The sequence below is a fragment of the Balaenoptera ricei genome, chromosome 5 (genome assembly GCF_028023285.1).
Source record: "Balaenoptera ricei isolate mBalRic1 chromosome 5, mBalRic1.hap2, whole genome shotgun sequence".
NCBI classification, from domain to species: domain Eukaryota; kingdom Metazoa; phylum Chordata; class Mammalia; order Artiodactyla; family Balaenopteridae; genus Balaenoptera; species Balaenoptera ricei.
Window position 1 is genome coordinate 118,830,156 of NC_082643.1, and position 24,370 is coordinate 118,854,525.

At 34.1% G+C, this 24,370-nt stretch overlaps 1 pseudogene; it reads right to left on the reverse strand.

The window, feature by feature from the left end:
- Positions 1–420: 420 nt before the first annotated feature.
- Positions 421–905, reverse strand: LOC132366633 (large ribosomal subunit protein P1-like; annotated as a pseudogene).
- Positions 906–24,370: the final 23,465 nt, after the last annotated feature.

Genomic DNA, 24,370 nt, shown 5'->3' on the forward strand with positions numbered 1-24,370 from the left:
CTAGCTATCTATTTTACATTTGTAGTATATATATGTCCATGCCACTCTCTCACTTCATCCCAGCTTACCCTTCCCCCTCCCCATGTCCTCAAGTCCATTCTCTACATCTGGGTCTCTATTCCTGTCCTGCCCCCTAGGTTCTTCAGAACGTTTTTTTTTTTTTTAGATTCCATATATATGTGTTAGCATATGGTATTTGTTTTTCTCTTTCTGACTTACTTCACTCTGCGTGACACACTCTATTTCCAACCAACTCACTACAAATAACTCACTTTCGTTTCTTTTTATGGCTGAGTAATATTCCATGGTGTATATGTGCCACATCTTCTTTATCCATTCATCTGTTGATGGACATTTAGGTTGCTTCCATGTTCTGGCTCTTGTAAATAGAGCTGCAATGAACATTGTGGTACATGACTCTTTTTTTTTTAAAGAGCTCAGCTTTTTATTGAACGTGCTACTAAAGAGGTTTAGTCAAAAAGACCAAAGCCCATGTCATCATCAGACTCTTCAGATTCTTCTTTCTTTGCTTCCACTTTCTTCTCCTCAGCTGGGGCAGCAGTGGTGGAGGGGGCAGGACCTCCTGCTGGTGCAGCACCAGCTGCTGATGAGGCTCCTGATGAGGCTCCCGATGTTGACATTGGCCAAAGCCTTTGCAAACAAGCCTGGCCAGAAAGGTTCAACATTTACACCGGCTGCTGTAATGAGGGCATTGATCTTATCCTCCGTGACCGTCGCCTCATCGTCGTGCAGGATGAGGGCAGAGTAGATGCAAGCGAGCTCCGAGATGGAGGCCATGGTGCGGGCGAGTGCTAGGCAGGGTCTGCCGGGCGCGGTGCTAGTCGCCGGATGAAGTGAGGGTCTCACCCCAACGCGGCCTTAGCTTCCTCAGAAGGACCGAGCACCTTAGCGGAAACTGAGGAAAAGGCACATGACTCTTTTTGAATTATGGTTTTCTCAGGGTATATACCCAGTAGTGGGATTGCTGGGTCATATGGTAGTTCTATTTTTAGTTTTTTAAGGAACCTCCATACTGTTCTCCATAGAGGCTGTATCAATTTACATTCCCACCAACAGTGCAAGAGGGTTCCCTTTTCTCCACACCCTCTCCAGCACTTATTGTTTGTAGATTTTTTGATGATGGCCATTCTGACTGGTGTGAGGTGATGCCTCATTGTAGTTTTTATTTGCATTTCTCTAATGATTAGTGTTCTTGAGCATCCTTTCATGTGTTTGTTGGCAATCTGTATATCTTCTTTGGAGAAATGTCGATTTAGGTCTTCTACCCATGTTTGGATTGTGTTGTTTGTTTTTTTTTATATTGAGCTGCATGAGCTGCTTGGAAATTTTGGAGATTAATCCTTTGTCAGTTGTTTCTTTTGCAAATATTTTCTCCCATTCTGAGGGTTGTCTTTTCGTCTTGTTTATGGTTTCCTTTGTTGTGCAAAAGCTTTGAAGTTTCATTAGGTTCAATTTGTTTATTTTTGTTTTTATTTCCATTTCTCTAGGAGGTGAGTCAAAAAGGATCTTGCTGTGATTTATGTCATAGAGTGTTCTGCCTATGTTTTCCTCTAAGAGTTTGATAGTGTCTGGCCTTACACTTAGGTCTTTAATCCATTTTGAGTCTATTTTTGTGTATGGTGTTAGGGAGTGTTCTAATTTCATTCTTTTACATGTAGCTGTCCAGTTTTTCCAGCACCAGTTATTGAAGAGGCTGTCTTTTCTCCATTGTTTATTCTTGCCTCCTTTATCAAAAAATAAGGTGACCATATGTGCATGGGTTTATCTCTGTGCTTTCTATCCTGTTCCATTGATCTATATTTCTGTTTTTGTGCCAGTACCATACTATCTTGATTACTGAAGCTCTGTAGTATAGTCTGAAGTCTAGGAGCCTGATTCCTCCAGCTCTGTTTTTCTTTTTCAAGATTGCTTTGGCTATTCGGGGTCTTTTGTGTTTCCATACAAATTGTGAAATTTTTTGTACGAGCTCTGTGAAAAATGCCAGTGGTAGTTTGATAGGGATTGCATTGAATCTGTAGATTGCTTTGGGTAGTAGAGTCATTTTCACAATGTTGATTCTTCCAGTCCAAGAACATGGTATACCTCTCCAACTGTTTGTATCATCTTTAATTTCTTTCATCAGTGTCTTATAGTTTTCTGCATACAGGTCTTTTGTCTCCTTAGGTAGGTTTATTCCTAGGTATTTTATTCTTTCTGTTGCAATGGTAAATGGGTGTGTTTCCTTAATTTCTCTTTCAGATTTTTCATCATTAGTGTATAGGAATGCAAGATATTTCTGTGCATTAATTTTGTATCCTGCTACTTTACCAAATTCATTGATTAGCTCTAGTAGTTTTCTGGTGGAATCTTTAGGATTCTGTATGTATAGTATCATGTCATCTGCAAACAGTGACAGCTTTACTTCTTTTCTGATTGGGATTCCTTTTATTTCTTTTCCTACTCTGATTGCTGTGGCTAAAACTTCTGAAACTATGTTGAATAATAGTGGTGTGAGTGGACAACCTTGTTTTGTTCCTGATCTTAGAGGAAATGCTTTCAGTTTTTCACCATTGAGAACGATGTTGGCTGTGGGTTTGTCATATATGGCCTTTATTATGTTGAGGAAAGTTCCCTCTATGCCTACTTTCTGGAGGGTTTTTATCATAAATGGGTGTCGAATTTTGTCGAAAGCTTTTTCTGCATCGATTGAGATGATCATATGGTTTTTCCCCTTCAATTTGTTAATATGGTTTATCACATTGATTGATTTGCGTATATTGAAGAATCCTTGCATTCCTGGGATGAACCCCACTTGATCATGGTGTATGATCCTTTTAATGTGCTGTTGGATTCTCTTTGCCAGTAGTTTGTTGAGGATTTCTGCGTCTATGTTCATCAGTGATATTGGCCTGTGGTTTTCTTTCTTTGTGGCATCTTTGTCTGGTTTTAGTATCAGGGTGATGGTGGCCTCATAGAATGAGTTTGGGAGTGTTTCTCCCTCTGCTACATTTTGGAAGAGTTTGAGAAGGATAGGTGTTAGCTCTTCTCTACATGTTTGATAGAAGTCACCTGTGAAGCCATCTGGTCCTGGGCTTTTGTTTGTTGGAAGATTTTTAACCACAGTTTCAATTTCAGTGCTTGTGATTCATCTGTTTATATTTTCTATTTCTTCCTGGTTCAGTCTCAAAAGGTTGTGCTTTTCTAAGAATTTGCCCATTTCTTCCAAGTTGTCCATTTAATTGGCATAGAGTTGCTTGTAGTAATCTCTCATGATCCTTTGTATTTCTGCAGTATCAGTTGTTACTTCTCCTTTTTCATTTCTAATTCTGTTGATTTGAGTCTTCTCCCCCTTCTTAACCCCTGGGAAACCCTAGGTTTTTAATAATCTCCAAGTACATTTTAACATACCCGCAATCTAAATAACCAATGGAATGAAGATTTTGAAGATATCCATTTTAAGAGACATAGAGTAACTTAGTCATACTGTGTGTGTGTCCACAACTCTTATTTCAGACATGGTATATTATACATATTTGGAGAGTCATCAATTAAGATGCAAAAACTGTAATCAGCATGTATTAACATTAGTGGAAGTGGGGAATTTTCTGGCCGTCCAGTGGTTAGGACTCCACGCTTTCACTGCCGAGTGCCCAGATTCAATCCTTGGTTGGGAACTAAGATCCCGCAAGCCAGTGGCATGGCCAAAAAAAAATAGTGGAAATAATATACATTTTCTGGAAGACAGCATAGCATTGTGAATAAAATTATTTACATGTGATCTAAAACTTCTGCTACTTTGTTCTTAAGTCATAATCAGGTGCTATATCCAGAAATACCCTTTCATGATGTTCACTGACAAGTGATATATAAGAATAAAGAACAAGAAAATCCTAAGTGTGTATAAATAAAAGAAGGTCAGATAAGATAAGTTCTATTCTTGAAGACTGACTGAGTAACTTGGATAATAATAATAGTAATAGTAATAATAACCTAAACAAATCTTATTTAAAGGTATAGTGAGCTGGTTTTGAATCATGGCTCAACCAATTGTTGCTATGTTGACACATGATTTCTCCAAACTTCAATTTTATTTTCTCTGGAAGATGAATAATAATAATAGGTCCTATTAGTTGTTTGTGTATTAATTAAATTTGTAAGGAAGTTATTGAGGTTTCTGATATATATTAACTGTGCATTACATGTTGCTTATCATTATCTGTTCTCTCAAAAGATAATGATGTTTCACTGATCGTGTGTGTGTGTGTGTATGGTTGTGTAGTCTGAGAGAGAGAAATGGACAGGCAGGGACAGAGATGATAATGATATATACCAAAAAATAACCATGGTTAACTTGAGGCTATGAATTTAACTAGTATAACATTAAAATTTTTTTTCAAAATTTTATTTATTTGTCAAGGCTTTTGAAAGTTTATCTGTTTACTTTGTAATTAGAATAAAACTTTATTTAAAAATAGGTACTGTATGTTTTCTAGGAAGTATGTTTGATGAAACAGTAATGAGCTCGTATGAGGAAAACAAACTTTTTATCTGCTGTTCATCCAAATGAAGAAAGGTCAGAGTTCACAAGCTCTTTCAGGGATGGCAGCCTTCTTAAAACTTTGAGCACAGAGACCTTTTACTGGGATACTTATTGAATGTCAAAGAGAAAGTCATAGTTTTTAAATGTCTTTCGTAAAGTTTCTCTTGTGGATTACATCAAAGTTACCTAACTTCTTTCTTATCATTCACAAAGAGGGGAAGAAGGTAGAAAAGATTTCATGTAATCTGTTTGAAATCTCTGCTTTGAGAGATCATGAATCAGTTTGTTCCAGTTCTGTGTGGAGACAGATTTTCATACCAAGAACACCAGGAACTAAAGTGCTGCCTACAAGAAAAATTTTTGAAAGGTTTCTGACCTACCTGATTTTTATTCTATAAAAATTAATTTGTTTTTTAAATCTTCATAGCTAAATATGACTCCAGAAATCCTTTCCATTCCTCCATAATATAGGTTCATTTGGTTGGAGTCAGAAGTTTCTAAGTGCAGAAGACTGTATACCCAAATGTATCAAAGAGACAAACAAACAAAAGATAATGATGTTCTAATATACTGACTAAGCAACTGTTAAAATTCAGTTTTATTTCTTGGATGGAATACTTAGCCTAGAGATTGTCTGAGTGGGAAAACATGGAAAACAAATATTAAGGTGGTACTGTTAAACAAAGCCATGTTGGCAATCATGTTAAAAGTCAGAGTTAATCAGTGCATCAAAATTAAGAATCATTGTTTTATATGTCAGTATTTATCTAGATTTTCCCTCATATTTAGTCATTGTATTTTTTTTAATTCCTTCATCCAAGTTTAGCTTCTTTTCTGAGTTCATTTTCCATTTTTTTCTGAAGGATGCTTTGATGTTTTTCAATTTTGGTGCAGTTCTTCTATTAAAATTCTTTCAGTATTTGTTTCATTCTTGAAAGAATACTATCAAAGGACACAAAATTATAGGTCAGGAAGGTTTTTCTTGCAGCTCTTTGAAAGGTTATACTCAATTGCCTTTTGGTCTGCATTGTTTTCATAGAAAAATAATCTCTTTTTATCTGTTGCCTCTTTGAAGGTAACCTCCCTTTATTCCTTGGCTGCGTTACGGTTTTTTTCTTTACTTTGATTTTTTACAGTTTTACAATGATGTGCCTCAATGTGATTTTATTCTTATTCCTGTGGTTCATAGGGCTTCTTCTTTTTAGCTCTATCATTAATATCAGAAAATTCTCAGTCATTATCCTTTCAAACATTTCTCTACCCCAGTCATTCCCTCATCTCTTTCTGAAAATTCAATGAAAAAATATTTTAGACTTCCTCATTTTATTGTTTTTTGTCTCTTATCAGGATCAAATGTTGCATTTAGTTGGCACAGCTCTAATTTTTACTTTAATCTAGAAACTTGACCTCTCTGCCAGGAAGGAGCTTCTGAAATCTTTGCTAAGCTTTTTAACATCACATCTCTACCTTTCCTCTATGTTTCTCAGAGTCTCAGCCTACACATGAACAAGTTTTGGAGTCAGTTATGGTTTTAAGGAGAATTTGTGCAGGGATTTCAGGATTCATCCCTTTAAGTCTCCCTCCCCAATTTCCTGCCATTCTGATAGTTCAAACAAATCCTTCTCTCCTTAGTTCGTTATCTTTACTGTATCAGTATCCTGGTTATGACATTGAACTATGATTTGCAAGATGCTGCCATTCTGGGAAACAGATTAAAGGTACACAAGCTCTCTCTGTATAATCAACTGCATGTAAATATACAAGTACCTCAAAATAAAAAACAACAAAAAAGTTTAATTTAAAAAAAATCTTGAGGAGAGAGTTCACGCCAGAATATCCTCAGACTGTGGTCATTTTCATTAAAAAGAAAAATTCCCAGATTATTCTGATATATAACAAAATTTATGAACCACTGAATAATGTTGATGAAAAATTATTTTGAACTTAACCAAATTTCAACAGGCATCTAGTACAATCATTTGATTAACTAGAAAACGCCTTATATAGTTTTGTTTGTTTGTTTTTCCTCTATGCAAAATGCATATATATGTAAACCCTGTAGACACAATGATCCCTGCAGGATTTGTGTATAGCTCAGAATACTCCGTGTTGATCTTGCTCAAAATGAGGCCAATGTGAATAACGATTTCTGAGATGTGGAGGGGAGGAGATATTAAACCCTTGCTTTATCGTGTAAATTCTGCAGAGAGCCTTGGCTAAACCCCAGATACACCAGGGAAGGGTAGAGATATACCAGGGTGTAAAGATGTGTTATTTTTCTTTAAAAAAAGAAAGAAAGAAAAAAGGAAAGGAAGAACAGGAAAAGAAGCTGGATTTGGAACCAGTTATCTCTGAAGAATTTAGTGTTTCTTTTATTGGTTTTTCGCAAGAAAAGAGCTCCATCCTATTATATTGGAATAAATATTTTTTAAAATTTATTTTATATTGGAGTAAAGTTTAAAATGCTGTGTTAGTTTCAGGTGTACAGCAAAGTGATTCAGTTATACATACATACATACATATCCATTATTTTTCAGATTTTTTCCCATATAGGTTATTGCAGAATATTGAGTAGAGTTCCCTGTGCTATACAGTAGGTCCTTACTGATTATCTATTTCATATATAGTAGTGTATATATGTTAATCCCAAACTCCTAATTTATTCCCCTCCCCACCTTTCCCCTTTGGTAACCATAACTTTGTTTTCTAAGTCTTTGAGTGTGTTTCTCTTTTGTAAATAAGTTCATTTGTATCATGTTTTTAGATTCCACATATAAGCGATATCATATGATATTTGTCTTTCTCTGTCTGACTTACTTCACTTAGTATGATAATCTCTAGGTCCATCCATGTTGCTGCAAATGGCATTACTTCACTCTTTTTTATGACTGAATAATGTCCTATTGTATATACGGACCACATCTTCTTTATACATTCCTCTGTTGATGGACATTTAGGTTGCTTCCATGCCCTGGCTATTGTAAATAGTGCTGCAATGAACATTGGGGTGCACACATCTTTCAGAATTATTGTTTTCTCCGGATATATGCCCAGGAGTAGGATTGCTGTATCATATGGTAGTTCTATTTTTAGTTTTTAAACAAACCTCCATACTGTTCTCCATAGTGGTTGTACCAATTTATAGAATAAATAATATTTACTTATTCAAAACCTAAGTAAAGGAGACATTGAGAACATAGTCTCCCTCTGCAGGACAGCTAAATAAAATTCAATTAGAGTGCAAATTAACTGGAAGGCACTAAAATTGGTATATAACATTTAGGCATGTATTACAATGTTTGAGACTAAGACTAACAGAATTCATGTAGAAGATGTTTAAGCAGAACGGTTGACATTTAAAAAGAGGGGTGGGGAGGGGAACAAAAAATTGTAACACAAAACAAGATAACCAAGTTTTAAAATATAAATAGCAGACAAAAATTGTTGTAGGATAAATAAATAGCAAAAACCAGATATTTCTATATAGGACACAATTTTGTATACAGTTGAATTAAGTAATAACATTTGCATGTTCATGAAGTTCCAAACAGAAAAAATACTGTTAGAAATTTGATATTTGTCAAATAAATTAGATATAAAAGAATTAATGATGAAAAATAAGAAATTAATAAATATTTTATTTATATCTCAAATGATAAATCATACACCTAGATAATACACCTTTAAATCAAATTAGAATGTGAGAAAGCATTGATCCATATTAGGTAACAATGAAAGTATCAATTAATTCCTAAAAATAAAACTTGGTAATTATTTCATACTATAATAGACATATAATTTAAAATGAAAATATTAAAATAACCCTTTTATTAAATAATACAAAAGTCAAAGGAAAAGTCAAGTTTATAATATCAATTAGTGGAAATTTAAAAATAACCCCACATTATTAACATTATTAAATAACATAAATCTCAAAGGGAAAGTCAAGTTTGCAATAAAACAATATCATGGAAATAATTTCAATATGAAAATACTTATCAAACATAAGAGAACTTAGTTACTTTCTGAAGATAAATGCGTTATCTTAAGCGTCATTGGTATTGAAAATTTAAAGAATATTGATTGAAGCCCTTTGGGTAGTTTTGTTTTTCAAATACACTTCCATTTTGTGGTGGCTATTAACAGAGGAAAAGAGATATTGATATTCCTTCACCTCATGCTAGACTGTGGGTAGGGATATCAGGGAAAGTGGACTAATTCTCCACATCACATTTATTGGGGTCAGTACTGGATTCTGTATGAGAAGTGTGACTATCTAGTCTTTCATAATCTTTGAGAAATCATGGATAACAAAATGAGTAGGAAGGATCTCCCAGTTACCATGCACAACTTATTCCCAGAAGATGCTTTTAGAATTGTTTGGCCCTCAAACATTTCTCCAACTTCAGCATGTAGACTATGCTCGATCCCATAAAGTAACAATGGCCTTATTAAATTGAAAATTAGATTGACTGATTTCACAGTTGGTAACTGTGAAAATTATACTAATTAATCACCCTCTCACCCCAAACACACACATCACCAAATCTTCAGACTTTTGTCATGACTTCTAAGGATCCAGCTGTCTTCAGCATTTTTCTCATGTGCAAACTTTAGATAACTTTCCCAATCATTTTTGTTGTGGTGCAAAGAAACATGACATTAAATAATTTTAGACCTTGAATATTTCACAAACATCATAAGCTAACCAGAAGCATGTGAGATGCAAAAGTGGGAAAGAGAAATGTGAAGTAAGAAATACTAAAGTACTCTTTACCCCCAAACAATTAACTTTATTTTCTGGAACACAATACTTCCCCAAACTAACTAGTTTCAATAATATTTTCCAACTCACCTTGCTTGAAGGACACTGGCTTGCAGCTCCTCTAATCCATTCCTCTTCTTCATAGTCATGTAGTATAATTGATTGTCCAGGCTCTTGGAAAATCACACAAGGCCACATAACTGTTCTATTTGATGTAAGGCTTGTTAAAATATGTCACATCTAAATAACTATGCTCTTCTTATTTTCATCCACGTGCAGATGAGGAAAGCCATCTTGGGATAGCTGAGTCATAAACTAGAAGGATCTAGTTCTTTGTGAATTATGATTCATAATGAATGAATTTATGATTCTTTATAAATCAGCAATTAGAGGAAAACTGCCTGCTGATCAGAAACACTTTTTTGGAGTTTATGTGAGAGTATAATAAAATCCTGTTATTCTAATTTGTTTGAACAAACGTAACTTTGTGTTTGTAGGTTACAACATTTAGCATTACCATAACTATTATACTGGGTCAACCTAATTACTATATGAAACCACTGTTTTCTTTTTTTTTTTGAAATGAGTTAATTGCCTCAAGTGTAAAATGTCTTTGAGATTATTGGTATTATTGGCAATAGGCTAATATAAAGTGTAATGTGAAAAAAATGAAGGCTAGGCAAAAAAATTTAAATGCCACATAAATGGTTATAGACCACATATGTAAATGTTGATGGCTGTATAGCATACCTTGGTGAAATTTGCTGATGCAAACTAAAAAGAAGAACCATTTATGTACGCATAGGGGAAGAAACTTTTGCACATTTTATCCTGAAAATAGGAGAATATTTGCAAAAAATATAGTCTTTATTATATACTAATAAATTAGCTGTTAGAAAATTCCAGTTTAATCAGACAACAGATTTAAAATAAGTTAAAGGAAGAACTATTTTCCCATTTGAAACGTTTGCAGTTTTTTTTTTTTGAAACGTTTGCAGTTTTACAGCAAAATTCATGCTTTATATTTTCCACCTGGTAAAATAAAAACATAAAAGAAAGGATGAAAGGCAGCAACTCAAAATTAATGACAACATAATAGCATAGTTTCACCAAATTGTTTTTGTCACTTTTCTAAATTGTTCCTCTTTCAATTCATACAAAAATTTTGTCAATTGCCATTCCATTAGAAATGTATTTATAAATACGTGTGTGTATTTTCTTCTCTCTGTAATATCTTCAAAAAACAAGGAGCATACCTAAATATATTTATATATATAACTCTAAACACTTCTCTAGGGATCATTCACACTGATTTGTGGACCTTTCTTACCCATAATGAAATGAATAGTTCTGTTTCTCATTTCACTGATTCTGGAAAGAATAGGAATGACATTGCCTATAAATTATCAAATGCATTTCATGTAAACTGGAAGAACTAGCAATAAGTTGAAAAATACTGAAAACACCTAAAATTGATATGTTGAAAATCCAAACCACCTGGTTGATGCCTGAGCTTCTTTAAATATTGAAAAAGAATAACACATTGCATCCAGGCAGTCACTAGTAAAATTATATATATTTTGGCATTTTACAGTATTTATGATAACACATGCTATTTTCTCTTCCAGTGAGGCTATAATGGCAGAAGCAGTCCATTACTATCAAAAAAAAAAAAAACCCAAAAACAAAGACAATAGAATCTGAAATGATGACACTACATTTCAGAGAATCCCCTTGCCCATATGACTTTGAGAAAAATAATTAAGCAAAATTTGGAGGAGGAAGTTGAGTCTCAGTTATTATTCTCTGAAGGTCATCATGGTTAAAGTCCTTGAAGAAGGATGACTAGCAAGTTCCTTTGTCCTCACTCTTCCCACTCTGCATTGAGCTCTTCTTTCCCCTAGTCCCTGCCAACCAACTGCAACTCTGGATTCACATTCATATGCTTGAAGCAAATTCATAGAAACATGCGTGGCAAGAGGCAACAGACTTCCAAGGCCCACTCCTCAGGCCCCCCTGCAAGAGCGGGACATGGCTGGCTTCCCAAACTCTCTGCACGCTGTAACCTGCCCATCTGCACCACTGATTCAGGAGGCCTGGTGTGGGTTTTTCTCTCATTCCTCCCTTTTGTGTTCTTTACTGTCATAGCTTCACTATGTAAGATCTTAGTCCAATGAAAATTTTTCTTATTTAAAAAATATATACAGTGGTAGTTCTTCTCTTGACTGATACTGAACTGATTCAGAAGATTATGACTAGTATATTCTACCTTCATATCATAATACCCAACTGCTTTAGAAGATTATACTTTGTGCCTATTACATTCTACCCTCATATCATTGTGCAAGATTATTAATTTTTTCCTCCAAGTGTTGTTTTGGGATATTTTTTGGAAGCAGCTCTATCTTTAGTGTAATACTGACAAATTACAAGAATGAGGAAGGACAATATTCTCTGAATATTTAAGTGTTTTCTGTCTTTCTGTCTTTCAAATTTTTTAGAGAAAGAAATGGTAGTATGAATAATCAAAAGGTGTTTAATCCAAATATTTTTAGAAAATATTTTTGCAATAACTGCAATGGTTTCACTGCAGATTTACCTTCCTAGCATATTTTAGTTTGACTATAGATTAGCTTTCTCTACAAAGAACAGGACCTGACAAAAGAAGACCTAATCTGGGAATAACATGCAGCAGGGTCACCAAGTTTGTTTAAAAATTAGATACAACCAGAATGAAATATTAAAAAAAAAAAAAAGTAACATCTTGTTGTCTTTATGAATCAAAATGAAACAGAATTCATGAGTCCATGATTAAGATACCATAATTATTTTGTCTTTCACAGGCATTTGCCAGTAAACCTATGTATGATGTGTAAGGGAACAGCTGACCTTAATGAAATAACTTTAAAAACGCTTCAAATTTGAGTAGAGAAAGTTTTTGCTGACTGCTCTCTATTTTTCAATTCTTTCCTGGGATTTTTAATTCTCTTTGGGAGCATCAAATTCATAAGGATGTATTACTCCAAATTTTTACACAGTGAGAAATAAAAAAATTTTAGAGAGATTGAAACACACTGGCTCAGGTAGGCACACACATGCATATACATTTTCAAAAATTTAAGAAATGAGGTTAGGAGTAAGGGAAACCAATATGAATATTTAAAATTAAAAGGCATAAAAGTGCTCTAGGATTCAATATTTATCATGGCATATTTGGAATTTTGGGGTAACTAGGCCCACCAGTTAAATGCAGTCCTACATATCTATTATCTTTGTTCCCGTCTTAAAAAACAGACTGTTTGGATCTATAATTTGTTTTTCTCTTATGCTCTTTCTCACACTACGCTGTAATCCTGAACCCTGGATTCATTATTCACCTACTGACATTCACTATAACCCATACCAAATGGGGCCACCATTCGATCATAAATAAATACTCCTACACTCATAATATCTTCACAAATAGCATCATACCCCTTTGGGGCTTCATTGAAGGATCTCCTTCAAAGACTACTTCTCTTTTAGCCTTCACCAAGCCTTGTATCATCCTTGAATGATTTTGGCACTTTTCTTTTAGCTTAGAACACCTCTTCTTCTGAGGTGTTCAGAGACATAAACATCTTTATATATGCTTTATTATGTTGTGAAATATATGTATGATTTTTATACATATCACAACCCTGTGTAATCACCATTTTATTCCACATTATTAATCTTCTCCCATTCCCATCTTAGATCTGTAGCTGGTCACTTGATCTACTTTCTTGGGAATCTGCAATAGCTTCTCCTCTATATGTTTCTGTATAACCTATAAGATGTAGATTACTTCTACAATTGAAGTTTTCTTGTGCTGTACCTAGGCACCTAAGAAATGCTAGGGAGAATGCATAAAAGCTGATGATTTTCAGCCATTAACACTCTTCATCAATCCCTCAGCTTATTTTGGCCAGCTCTTTCTCTCATTCCCCACTTAGTGAGCATTCAGACTTTTGATTTCTCCTTAAACTTCTTTCCCAAACTTAACTCTCTTTCCTATCAATAAAAAACCAATAACCTCCTGATTTTCAAAAAAAACCCCAAAAAACTCAGACTCTCTTCCCTGGATATTGTACATTGGTGAACATTCCCTCATGAACTGTTCTTGGCTTCCATGGCATTACTCTGTTGGTTCTCCACTTTTTTTCCCTATCTTTCCTTTCTCAGTTTCCTTTGCCAGATCTCTTTGTCTAACGTTTTTCTTCTCTATACCTTGCCTCTGAGTGAACTCACTTGCTAACCTTGCTTTAAATACTGCAAATACAAACTTACTGGAAGTGTTTTAAAGGCAAAAAGAAAAAAAAAAAGAGAATGAGGTATCCCAGAGGTTAGTAAAAGAAACAGCCGCCATGCCTAGGAACAGAGAGGAAAAAGGGAAGAGCTCACGTGACCAGAGCCCAGGATACTAGGCTTTCTAATGGGAACTGGAACTACATGAAGAGCAGATGTCAATCAGGAGCTGGAACCATAATGGGTAAAACTTAGGATCTGAAAAGGATGAAATGGAACAAATATCCTGCCTTCTTTACCATCCAGTCTTTTTCCAGTGCTTCCCATTAGTAAAACATAGCCAGAGCCAGTGAGCAAGTGCACCTGGGAATATTGCAGGGGTCAGCCCCTTGAAGTACAAAGGAAAGAAGGGCAGAGAAAATCACAGTAATGACTGTGGCATGATGGCATTGGCTTTTGGGCCTTTCCACAGGTTGTTATCTTTGTTTTAGAACGTTCTTCCCACATGTGTTGTTACTGTATCTATGTAGTCTTTCCTGATGCCACATCTGCCATATATATTTCTAATATATAATTATATATTATATTACATATAATATATAATTTTTAAATATCTGCCTAATATCTACCAAAGTTCCAGATTCAAATAAGTTATTCCTACGTTTGCTGAATGAATAAGCATCACTAATTCCAAATACCAGTTTCCAGGTCTCATAAATTCTTGTAAAACCAGAAACAATGTATTGATATTTGAAAAACTTTGTCCCCAAATAACTACACTCAGGTTCTAGATGTGCGAGTATAACTCCATAAACTTCTAACTCATGGATCCTCATACTACAGAGACTCTCCTCATGCTCTCCATTACACAAATATCAGTTTCTCCCACTAATTTTAAAACAATTTAAACACTTTTAAAATTCAATATTGCATCCTTTAAATGCTCCTATTCAGTTCCACTCTACTGTCTTGGGAACACATCTCACAACCTCAGACAGACAATGAACAGCATAAGAGGCTAGATTCTGGAGTGTGACAGGGTAAATGTATAGTCTGACATCTACATTTACCTCCTGAGTAACCACAGGGAAATTATTTAGTCTACCTGTGCTTTAGTTTTCTCATCTTAAAAATGAAGAGGTTAATATTAACTAATCCATATGATTATTGTGATTACTGAGTCAAGATAGGTAAAATACTTTAAAAATTGCCTGGCTGAATATTTTTAATACTTGTTACCAATAATCAGATGAATACTCATGAATTTTAATGAACACTAATTCAAAAACCCATTATAAGAGTGCATAATACAAAAATCCTAAATATGAAATAATATAATATGCATGTAATGGAGAAATGCAATTAATATAGGTAACAACAAACTGAATTTACAGAAACAGGTGAGGCTTTATTTCACACTCTATTATTTAATTATGTAGTTAGGTGCCCAATGACATACCAGAGACTGCTGTCCAATTAGAGAAGACAGAGGAAGAATACAGTGGAGTGTACCCAAACTGTATTTGATCAGAAAAATACAGTCCTCTGGAACTTGCCAGAGAGCACTGCCATTTTGAATGGCTAGTATTCTAAACTGTGTATGTTTATTAATGATTAAATTAACTTGTAAGGGTTTTAAGGGAAAAAAAATTTTAAACTAGGGTAATGTATTGAAATTTTAGACTCAAGACTTACTGAAAAAGTCAGATATATTACATGAATAATACTACTAGAAAATATATTGATGTGTGCATTTTAATAATTGGTTTCTAACTTTTGTACTTCCTCTCTGACCTCCAAAATTTCCACTTGATTTTCTAACTTCAGGTTTCACACTTTTCTTAGTGCGTTGTGTCTATCTTAACATGCAGGAGAAATTCTATTCTGAAGAAATGACACCAGTTCCATGATTATTGCTAGCAGTCTAGTTCTTGAATTTTGAGTTTTACCTAGGAAATAGGTCCTTGTTTTTTATTCATGTATAGGATCTATGTTTTAGTAAATCTCCTCTAGGATTGGGAGCCTGCCACTATCTTGTCTTTCTCCCTCACAAGGTTTGAAACCATTATTTATGACCCCCAGCTGAGTTTCTAGAGAATTCTACTTGCTAATGAGCATCTTTGATCAGACTACTACTTATTATGTGTACCTGAAAAACTATCACTATACAGCACCTGCCTATCATGACCTTTATTGTTAAGGGTTGAATTGTGTCCCCCAAAAAGATATGTTAGGGGTTTCCCTGGTGGCGCGGTGGTTGAGAGTCTGCCTGCCAATGCAGGGGACACGGGTTCGAGCCCTGGTCTGGGAGGATCCCACATGCCGCGGAGCAACTGGGCCCGTGAGCCACAGTTGCTGAGCCTGCGCTCTGCAACAAGAGAGACCGCGATGAGGAGTGGCCCCCGCTTGCCGCAACTGGAGAAGGCCCACGCACAGAGGCGAAGACCCAACACAGCCATAAATAAATAAATAAATTAATTAATTAATTTTAAAAAAAGTTAATTTTAAAAAAAGAGAGAAAATGCACAGTTATATACATTAAAAAAAAAAAAAAAAAAGATATGTTAAAGTCATAACCCCCAGTACCTGTGTAACCTTATTTGGAAATAGGGTCTTTGGAGATGTAATCAAGTTAAGATGAGGTTATTAGTGTAGGCCTTAATACAATATGACTGCTATGCTTAAAAGAAAAGGGAAATTTAGACACAGAAATACATAGGAGGGCACCAGCATGGTGCACAGCAGAGACAGAGATTGAAATAATGCAACTACAAGCCAAGGAACACCAGGATTGAAAGCCACCATCCGGAGCTAGGAAGAGGCAAGGAAGGATTCCACCCATAGCCCTGTCCACAAATTGATTTTGGATTTCTCATCCCCAGAAATGTGAAAGCATAAATTTCTGTTATGTTAAGCTACCAGTTGGTGGTAATTTGTTATGGTAGCTCTAGGAATTGAATATATTTATCTTACAAATTATTTATATCAGATATAACCCCAAATGGCAGCAAATTCTAATTCAGATAAGAATTATGTCTTGTAGGACTGGTATCAGAAAGTGATGCTCACATGCATCTTATTTTGTAAGAGAAAATATTAAATAGGCTCATTATTTGATTAAAAAATTGTGTGGTAAGTGTGAGTTGTGAGAAAGAGTTCATTTGGGAAGATTGCAAACTGACTTTTAAAAATAATTTCCTTTGCCTAACTGAAAATAATTGTATCTTTACTCAGTTTAAAAAATGATGAATTAATATAAGATAAAAACTACAAACTGATACAGTAGGAACTATTTTATCTATTTTCACTAACTGAAAAATTATAGATCTCCTTTGTATCAGAATATGCCATTGTTTAAAGATTTTTGTTGGCCTTGGGACCTTTTATGTAAACCTTTCTACTATTTTCTTCATATGTATGGTCCTAGATTTTTTCCTTGAAAAAGAATCAATTTCTAATTGGTCCACTTTGTAACATTGTCAATAATTTTGATGGCAAATAAATAGAAAAACAATAACATTATATAACTCTATAGTGAGCTGAGAAAACAAATATTAGGAAAGATTTCAGTTCCCCCATTCTTACAGGCTATGACAGCGCCTACTTTAGTGCCTATACAGTAATAGAACTACCAGAAGGAATACTAATGATGACAGTGACAAAGGTGACATTCATAGATTGTTGCATTCTGTATAAAGGGATTTGTGAGAAAGGTATGTTAGAAATATTAAACCATTTTTCTCATCCAAAAGAAATGCCACATAGTCTTCTTTACCCTTGCCAACATTTAGTGCATTTCAGTTTTCGAGATACGTCATTTATTATCCTGCATTAAAAAACAACAACAAAAAAACTTTTAAAAAATATTTTTAAAAAGTGCCAATCAATGTATGTACTCCATAGGGTAAAGTGGAGATCAGTAATTGATTTTTCACGAAACCACATCATCATAGAGACAACTCCCCCCCAACCCCCACTCCAACTGCCCAATTTGTCTCCAAATTCTATTTTAGATGCAACCTACAGAAACTGCTCTTCATTCCAGGTTTAACCAGGAAGCTGGACCAGCTCCATACCATTTACTTCCAGAACGACATTGCTGTGAGTAAACCAATTTTAGCATCAGAAAATGGTTTGAATAATTTACAAACAGAAATGTTAAGATTACCACAATAAATGTTTACCCAATATACAAATAAACATGAACATATCCCTATTTTAGCTTTAGAATTTTAGAGGAATCAAATGAACTGTCCGTGGTCAATTTTAATGACGATTCCAAACCCAAAAATTTGATCTATTTGCTTTGATTTTATAGAAAGAGTCATAATTTTTATGATAACAGGTAAATAGAAATAGACCATTTATGGCAATACTCCCCCTAACAGTATGCTAGTATTTATTGTTCCTTCCTTAGATAACCATTGCTGTACAAATACATTAGTCACTTTTCATGCAAAAATGGAATATTAGATTTTACACTCACCATCAAATAAAACTTTGTCAGAGTCTAGCTTCAATTGTGGGTATGACTGGATATCTGGAATCGTTTTGAGGTGAGAGCAGAGAATGTACCTGGGTTTTGCAGACTAACACCCTCAATAAAAATGACATTAGGTACTCAGTCTGGAACGATCTGCTAGTTGGTTCAGTTCTGAATTTGTCAGGTAATAGGCAAGGAGCAAGGATACACAGTAAACTGGACTAGTGTGGAAAATAATGCAAGACCATGAATTCTAGGTCTTTTCATTAAATGTCAGAACTAGAATTTTATTTCAGTTTTGATAAATTGTACCAAGCATAATATTAAGTTACACCTTTTGTTTTCATAAGAGTGTTATGAACCTTAGTGAAATGCTCATTCAATAAAGGAAATTTTTCTTCCTCCCAGAATATGTGCTATATTCCTTCCATCAACTTGTGATATGTGTGTGTGTGTAAGTATGTATCTCAAGTTGGTGACAAAATAACAAAGGAAACATACTAATAATTTTAATCCAGTTAATCAACAAAGTGATTTAGGCCTAGGTTAATAATTTACAATGTTTTCTTTAAATCTGAACTTTTTAAAATAATGAGCCAAATAAATGGAGATTTGTAGTACTTACCTATAAAGATGTTTTTGTATTTAATTAGAAAGTTTTGAAATGTTTAATAATACTCTGTGACAAATTGGGATAAATATATAGATAATTTCTACGCTCTGTCACCTGTTATGTCCATCTCTCTCTCTAAAATAATACAAATCTCTCTAATACAATAATGATATAATTTTAATCCTGTTTATCCCCTTGTTATCCTCCAGACAGTGCCCATTTCTTTCCTTTCATTGCAGTGTAACATAGAGTTTGTAACTTGCCTATAAGGCATTTCTACTCATATACTTATTAACAGTTCAACAAAACGCAGGTCACATTTATTTTCTAGAGCTGAAAGTAAGAGTATATGTATATATTGTATATGTAACAATTTTCACTTCCTTACTGATGCCAGTTGCTGAACGTAAAATCCATTTTTTTTGTATCCCACTCTATTTTAAATGTCCTGTAAATAATGAAAAACAAGCAGCTCATTATTTTCAACTTAACTGTAGTTATAATCGACCAAATTTCAAAAATATGTGGCCCATTCAGAGAATATAGTCTTGCTTTGAATATAATTTCTGCATTTTAGTTACACTAAAGTTGAGTAGTATTCTAAATTAGTTTGTAGGTTAATTTCATCATGTAAGTAAAAAATGCCAGTTTCTGAATTATTTTCACAGACGGTTTGCATGATCACTTAAAAATGTATTAGTTGGACTTTAAAAAATAATCAGTGGATTGGTTTATCACTAAGATTTTTTAAAAAGTAAGCAGCCTTATTATATTCAGAATGAGATCCTAATAAGGCACACTAAGTGTGTTCTTCATCTGAGAGTACATGCAGAGTTCACTAACCACCCAACTCATTAATTTTGATATGTTATCAATATGGGAAGAGGATATGAAATAAATGTGAAGTGAATGTTGCGCTATGAAGTCAATCTCATGTTTAACTCAAGACTATTTCTCACTGTGCTTATCTTTTGTGCTAAAGTGCTTTGCACAAGTTCTCAGTAAGAGTTAATTCAATCAATTGATTATACTATTTTTGCACACATCAAACCAATTAATTCAAATAAAAATTATTTAGTGCTCTTGCAAGTACGTACACAAATAAAACCAAGAAAATGCTTTTGAAAAGCATAAAAAACAGACATACCAATTACCACTTGAAAATAAAATTTAAGCCAATGTCATCTCCTAATAGAAATAAGTTGTGGATGACATTACTATGCCCATCTCATTAATAATCCCTAAATATAACTCACACTTTGAAATATAACAAAAACAATCACACATAAATAAATGGGGGATTGCTATAAAATAGCTATACTTTAATCTTCTGTTTCTTCAAATGCCACAGCAATCATTCCAAAGTGAAAAATCAATCAAGAGTTATCTGGTTAAGTAATTCTAAAACAAAAAACAAAAAAAACCCCAAAAAACTATGACCAAACTTATCTACAAAACAGAAATAGATTCACAGACATACAGAACAGACTTGTGATTGCCAAGGGGAATGGAGGTGGGAGAGGGATGGATTGGGAGTTTGAGATTGGCAGATCCAAACTATTATGTATAGAATGGATAAACAACAAGGTCCTACTATATAGCACAGGGAACTATATTCAATATCCTGTGATAAACCATAATGGAAAATAATATAAAAAAAAAATGTATATATATGTATACCTGAATCACTTTTCTGTACAGCAGAAGCTAACACAACATTGTAAATCAACTATACGTCAATTAAAAAAAACAAAAAAACCTATGACCAGCAGCTTAAGAATCTACTATGTGTAAATATGCCATTTCATTACCTATATTTTCTGATGTATTACTCTGGAATTTCTCACATTTTACATGGGAGCTCAAGTAGATCAAATCCCTTGGTTAAAATAGAAAATGTAGAATGAGTTCTCATCTTTAGTGTATTATACCCAGAAAGATTATAACACTAAAAATTAGTAAGATACAATGGTGTTATTATCATGAAAACAAGTATGATAACTATTCTTTGTGTGTAATTTGATTATTTACATATATATTATCACATTAAGTTCCCAAAAAATACTACTAGTATCCTGTTACAAATTAGAAATCTATAAATTAGTTTTAAGAATTTTCTCATGCTCCTGATTAATGAGGCTTAACCTCAGACTCTGATCTTTTAACTTCAAGTATCTTATTCTTTCCTCTGACACTCAGTGAGAATAGTTTATTAAATTAGATAAACTAATTTATAAACCAAGTAGATAAATTCTAAAGTAAGACACCTTAAGTTATTTTCTCTAAAGGACACATTAAAGTAAAACATTTACTGTTATAGCAGGTGATGACCAGGTTTGAATTTGGAAAGCCTCTAATAGAATAAATGGAAAATATCTAGGTCTTATACTCCATACAAAGATAATGAAGGATTGTCCCAAAATATCAAAATATTAGAATAATAGTGATGGTAATTCTAGGTCACAGGTAGGAATATTATTTTCTATATTTTGGTGTAAGCTTGTTTGAGGTTCCTACAAGTCTGGAGACATAAAGGGCAATACTTATCTTTTAACTGGGCAGGTATCTCACTCTGGGATGGCTGTCAAGAATCCTGACATCCTGTGCATCTCTATGAGACAATCTCGAGGCAAACAGGACACCATGTTCACAAACTTTGCATATTTGTAGGTGCTTGAAGCCTAAACCAAAGGAAAGCAACTTTGAACAAATGGCAATTCATTATTCTCACCAACCTTCAATCTTGGAACAGACTCTATCCTAATGCCGTGGCTTACCAGAACCTATGTGATACAGCTAAAGTGTGTTTAGAAAAATATTCATAAACTTAACTAAATATATTTATTAAAAAGATGGTAAAATAAATTGAATAATCATCCAGATCAAAAAGTTAGATAGAGAACTGGAAACATTAATCTAAGAGGAAGCAGAAGAATAAATATAACTGGATAAAATAATGAGGTAGAACACAAAAAGCTGATAAAACTACTGAATAAGTATGAGTTGATTCTTTTCATATAAAACAATAGACAAGATCAACATTTGGAGATTGATAACATAATAAGGAAAAAGTGCACATAATTTAAAAAGGAAATGAGAATGAGATAATATCATAAACCCTAATGAAATCAAAAGAATTTTCTCAATCCTATTATTGAATGATCTTCTATGCAGACACATGCAAAAAAATACATATACATACCATTTTTATAGAAAAAGTAATGCTCATACAGAAAAAGAAAAAAAAAGGTCCAGTTTACAGGTAATGTGTATCTACAAAGAAGAGAACCAAACAAATAAAAGAAAGGAAAACAGTTCAAAGGCAGTACAGTAATTGAGAAAGAAAACAAAACACATCTATAGACTAAAACTGCATACTGCTCCCCTCCAAAGAAAAAGAAAAATGAAAGGATAGGATATACTTTAATAAACTTACTACACATCAGAGAAAGGGCAGAATCTGGCATCCATGTTATAAAAATCAAATAACCTAAAAAGAAGGAAATTAATTCTCCTGAGTCTTTTCCATATTATAATTTTGCATTTTCTAAAGAAAGAATACCCTATGAAGTATTCATGGAAAGAAGGGTGAACCAAAATTTTTACAAGCAAACTGTCACTGAAGTGTAAAATGAACAGAGTCAAAGCATCTCAAAAGATTTTAAAAAACAGGGGTGTACAATTACCAGAATTTTTCTTGGAGAATCTTTTAGAGGATTGCATGTTTGGATAGTGTCTGCTCCATGTAATTTTCTTTAACAATAAGAATACTTATCATCTCAAGTCAGCATGAAGGCCAGATTTTACAATGTTTTCTACTCTGCTACCCTTTGTGTCTTATTTTTGTCCATTGGTGAATAGCTGCAGTATCTCTAGACACTACATCAAGGCAAGGCAATGCTGAGATTCAGAAACAGACCACCTTTATTCATATCTGTGCCCCAAAATAGAAAATATTTTCCTAGTGACCCCATAATACATGATCTATCATTACTCTTTGGCCAGAATAATGTGATTTTTGCACATGTAGAAAATCCATAGTCTGAAACTTAATACAGACAATGAAATAAGACAAAGAATAAAAAGTTAAAATACATAAAGGCATAAACCACAATAAAAATCAAAATTATTTCACTAGAGCTATATTTTTAAAAAAGTTTACCAGTCTTAGCACATGAGTGCTCATGTGGAACCCCCCAAAATATGGATGTAGAAATCTAATTAAGAATAAAATAGCTTTAATTTCAATTACCCATATAGTACAACCTTAACCCTACCCTAAACCTAATAATATCTCTCTGTACCATAAGAACAGAGAGATTCTACCATCAAGGTCTCTGGAATAACCACAAAATTTGATCATAAATTAGGAAATAAAGAAAAAAAAGCATCATATAGTAGGAATAAAGCAATCCCCAAAAGTAGAACTAAAGAAAATTTTATCTGATCTGGATGTAATAAAATTATAGCTCTGTTGCAAAGGTAGAAAAATACCAACATCAAGAATATTTTAAAAATACCATTAACGCTTTGATCCAAAAAGAAATATAATTCAACAATTTACTTATTCTATTTACAAGCATTTCCAAACAATTATTCTACAGCAAGCACTGAGGATACAGTGATGACCACAAACACGTTCATTAGCACATCTGTCACCTCACATAGTTAACTTTTTTTTTTTTTTTGAGAGTGCTTCAGATCTAGTCTTTCAGCCAATTTCAAATATACAGTGCAGCATTAAGTATAGTCACCATGCTGTACATTAAATCCTCAGCACTTTAACAACTGAAAGTTTGTACTCTTTGAACAACTGTTACGATTTTGTTAAATCAACAATTGTTAAGTAGAACCGCAGGGTGCCATATGATGAGCACAGTTTAACAAAAGACCACGAGAGGAACTGAGATAGTTATCTCAATATCTATTACTCACAGGTCTTGGTGGAACTACAAGGCATGCCTCAAGAGCCACGTGGGTAGGTCAAGGAAGGGTGCAGGAAGAGCGAGAGTGATGTGCCATTATTAGGGTCTGTTGGTGGAATGCTTTGGGGTTCCTGGGCTAAGGCCTGTGACAAAGTCAACCCAGAAAGAGGAATTTTGGTAAGCTCCATGGGGTATTACCTAAGAGGTGCACAAGAAGAAGGCACTGGGAGGTAGAAGAGACTGTTTGTCACATTGGGGAAGTCATATCAGGAACTTTCATTTACCTGTGACTCTGTGGGCTGTTATCTAGGGCATATACTTGCATGATGGGCTAATGTTAATTTAAGGCTCCTGCTGGCCCCTTGGCCAAACAAAATGGATGCCAAGGTGGCAGTGCCATGGAATGGCTTAGCTAGTCTTGACACGAACGTCTCCCCATTCCCGCCAACCCCAGCCCCTAGCAACCGCTATTCTATGCTTTGTTTTATGACATTGATTTCTTTTTGATTTCACATGTAAGTGATACCATACAGTATTTGCCTTTCTGTTTCTGACTTATTTCACTTAGCATAATGTCCTTAAGTTCCATTCATGTTGTCACAAATAGCAGGATTTCCTTCTTTTTTACTGCTGAATAATATTCCATTGTGTGTGTGTGTGTGTGTGTGTGTGTGTGTGTGTGTGTGTGTGTATGACATTTTGCTCTCCATTCATGCATGGATGGATGCTTAGGTAGTTTCCATATTTTGACTACTGTGAAAAATGCTGCAATAAATAT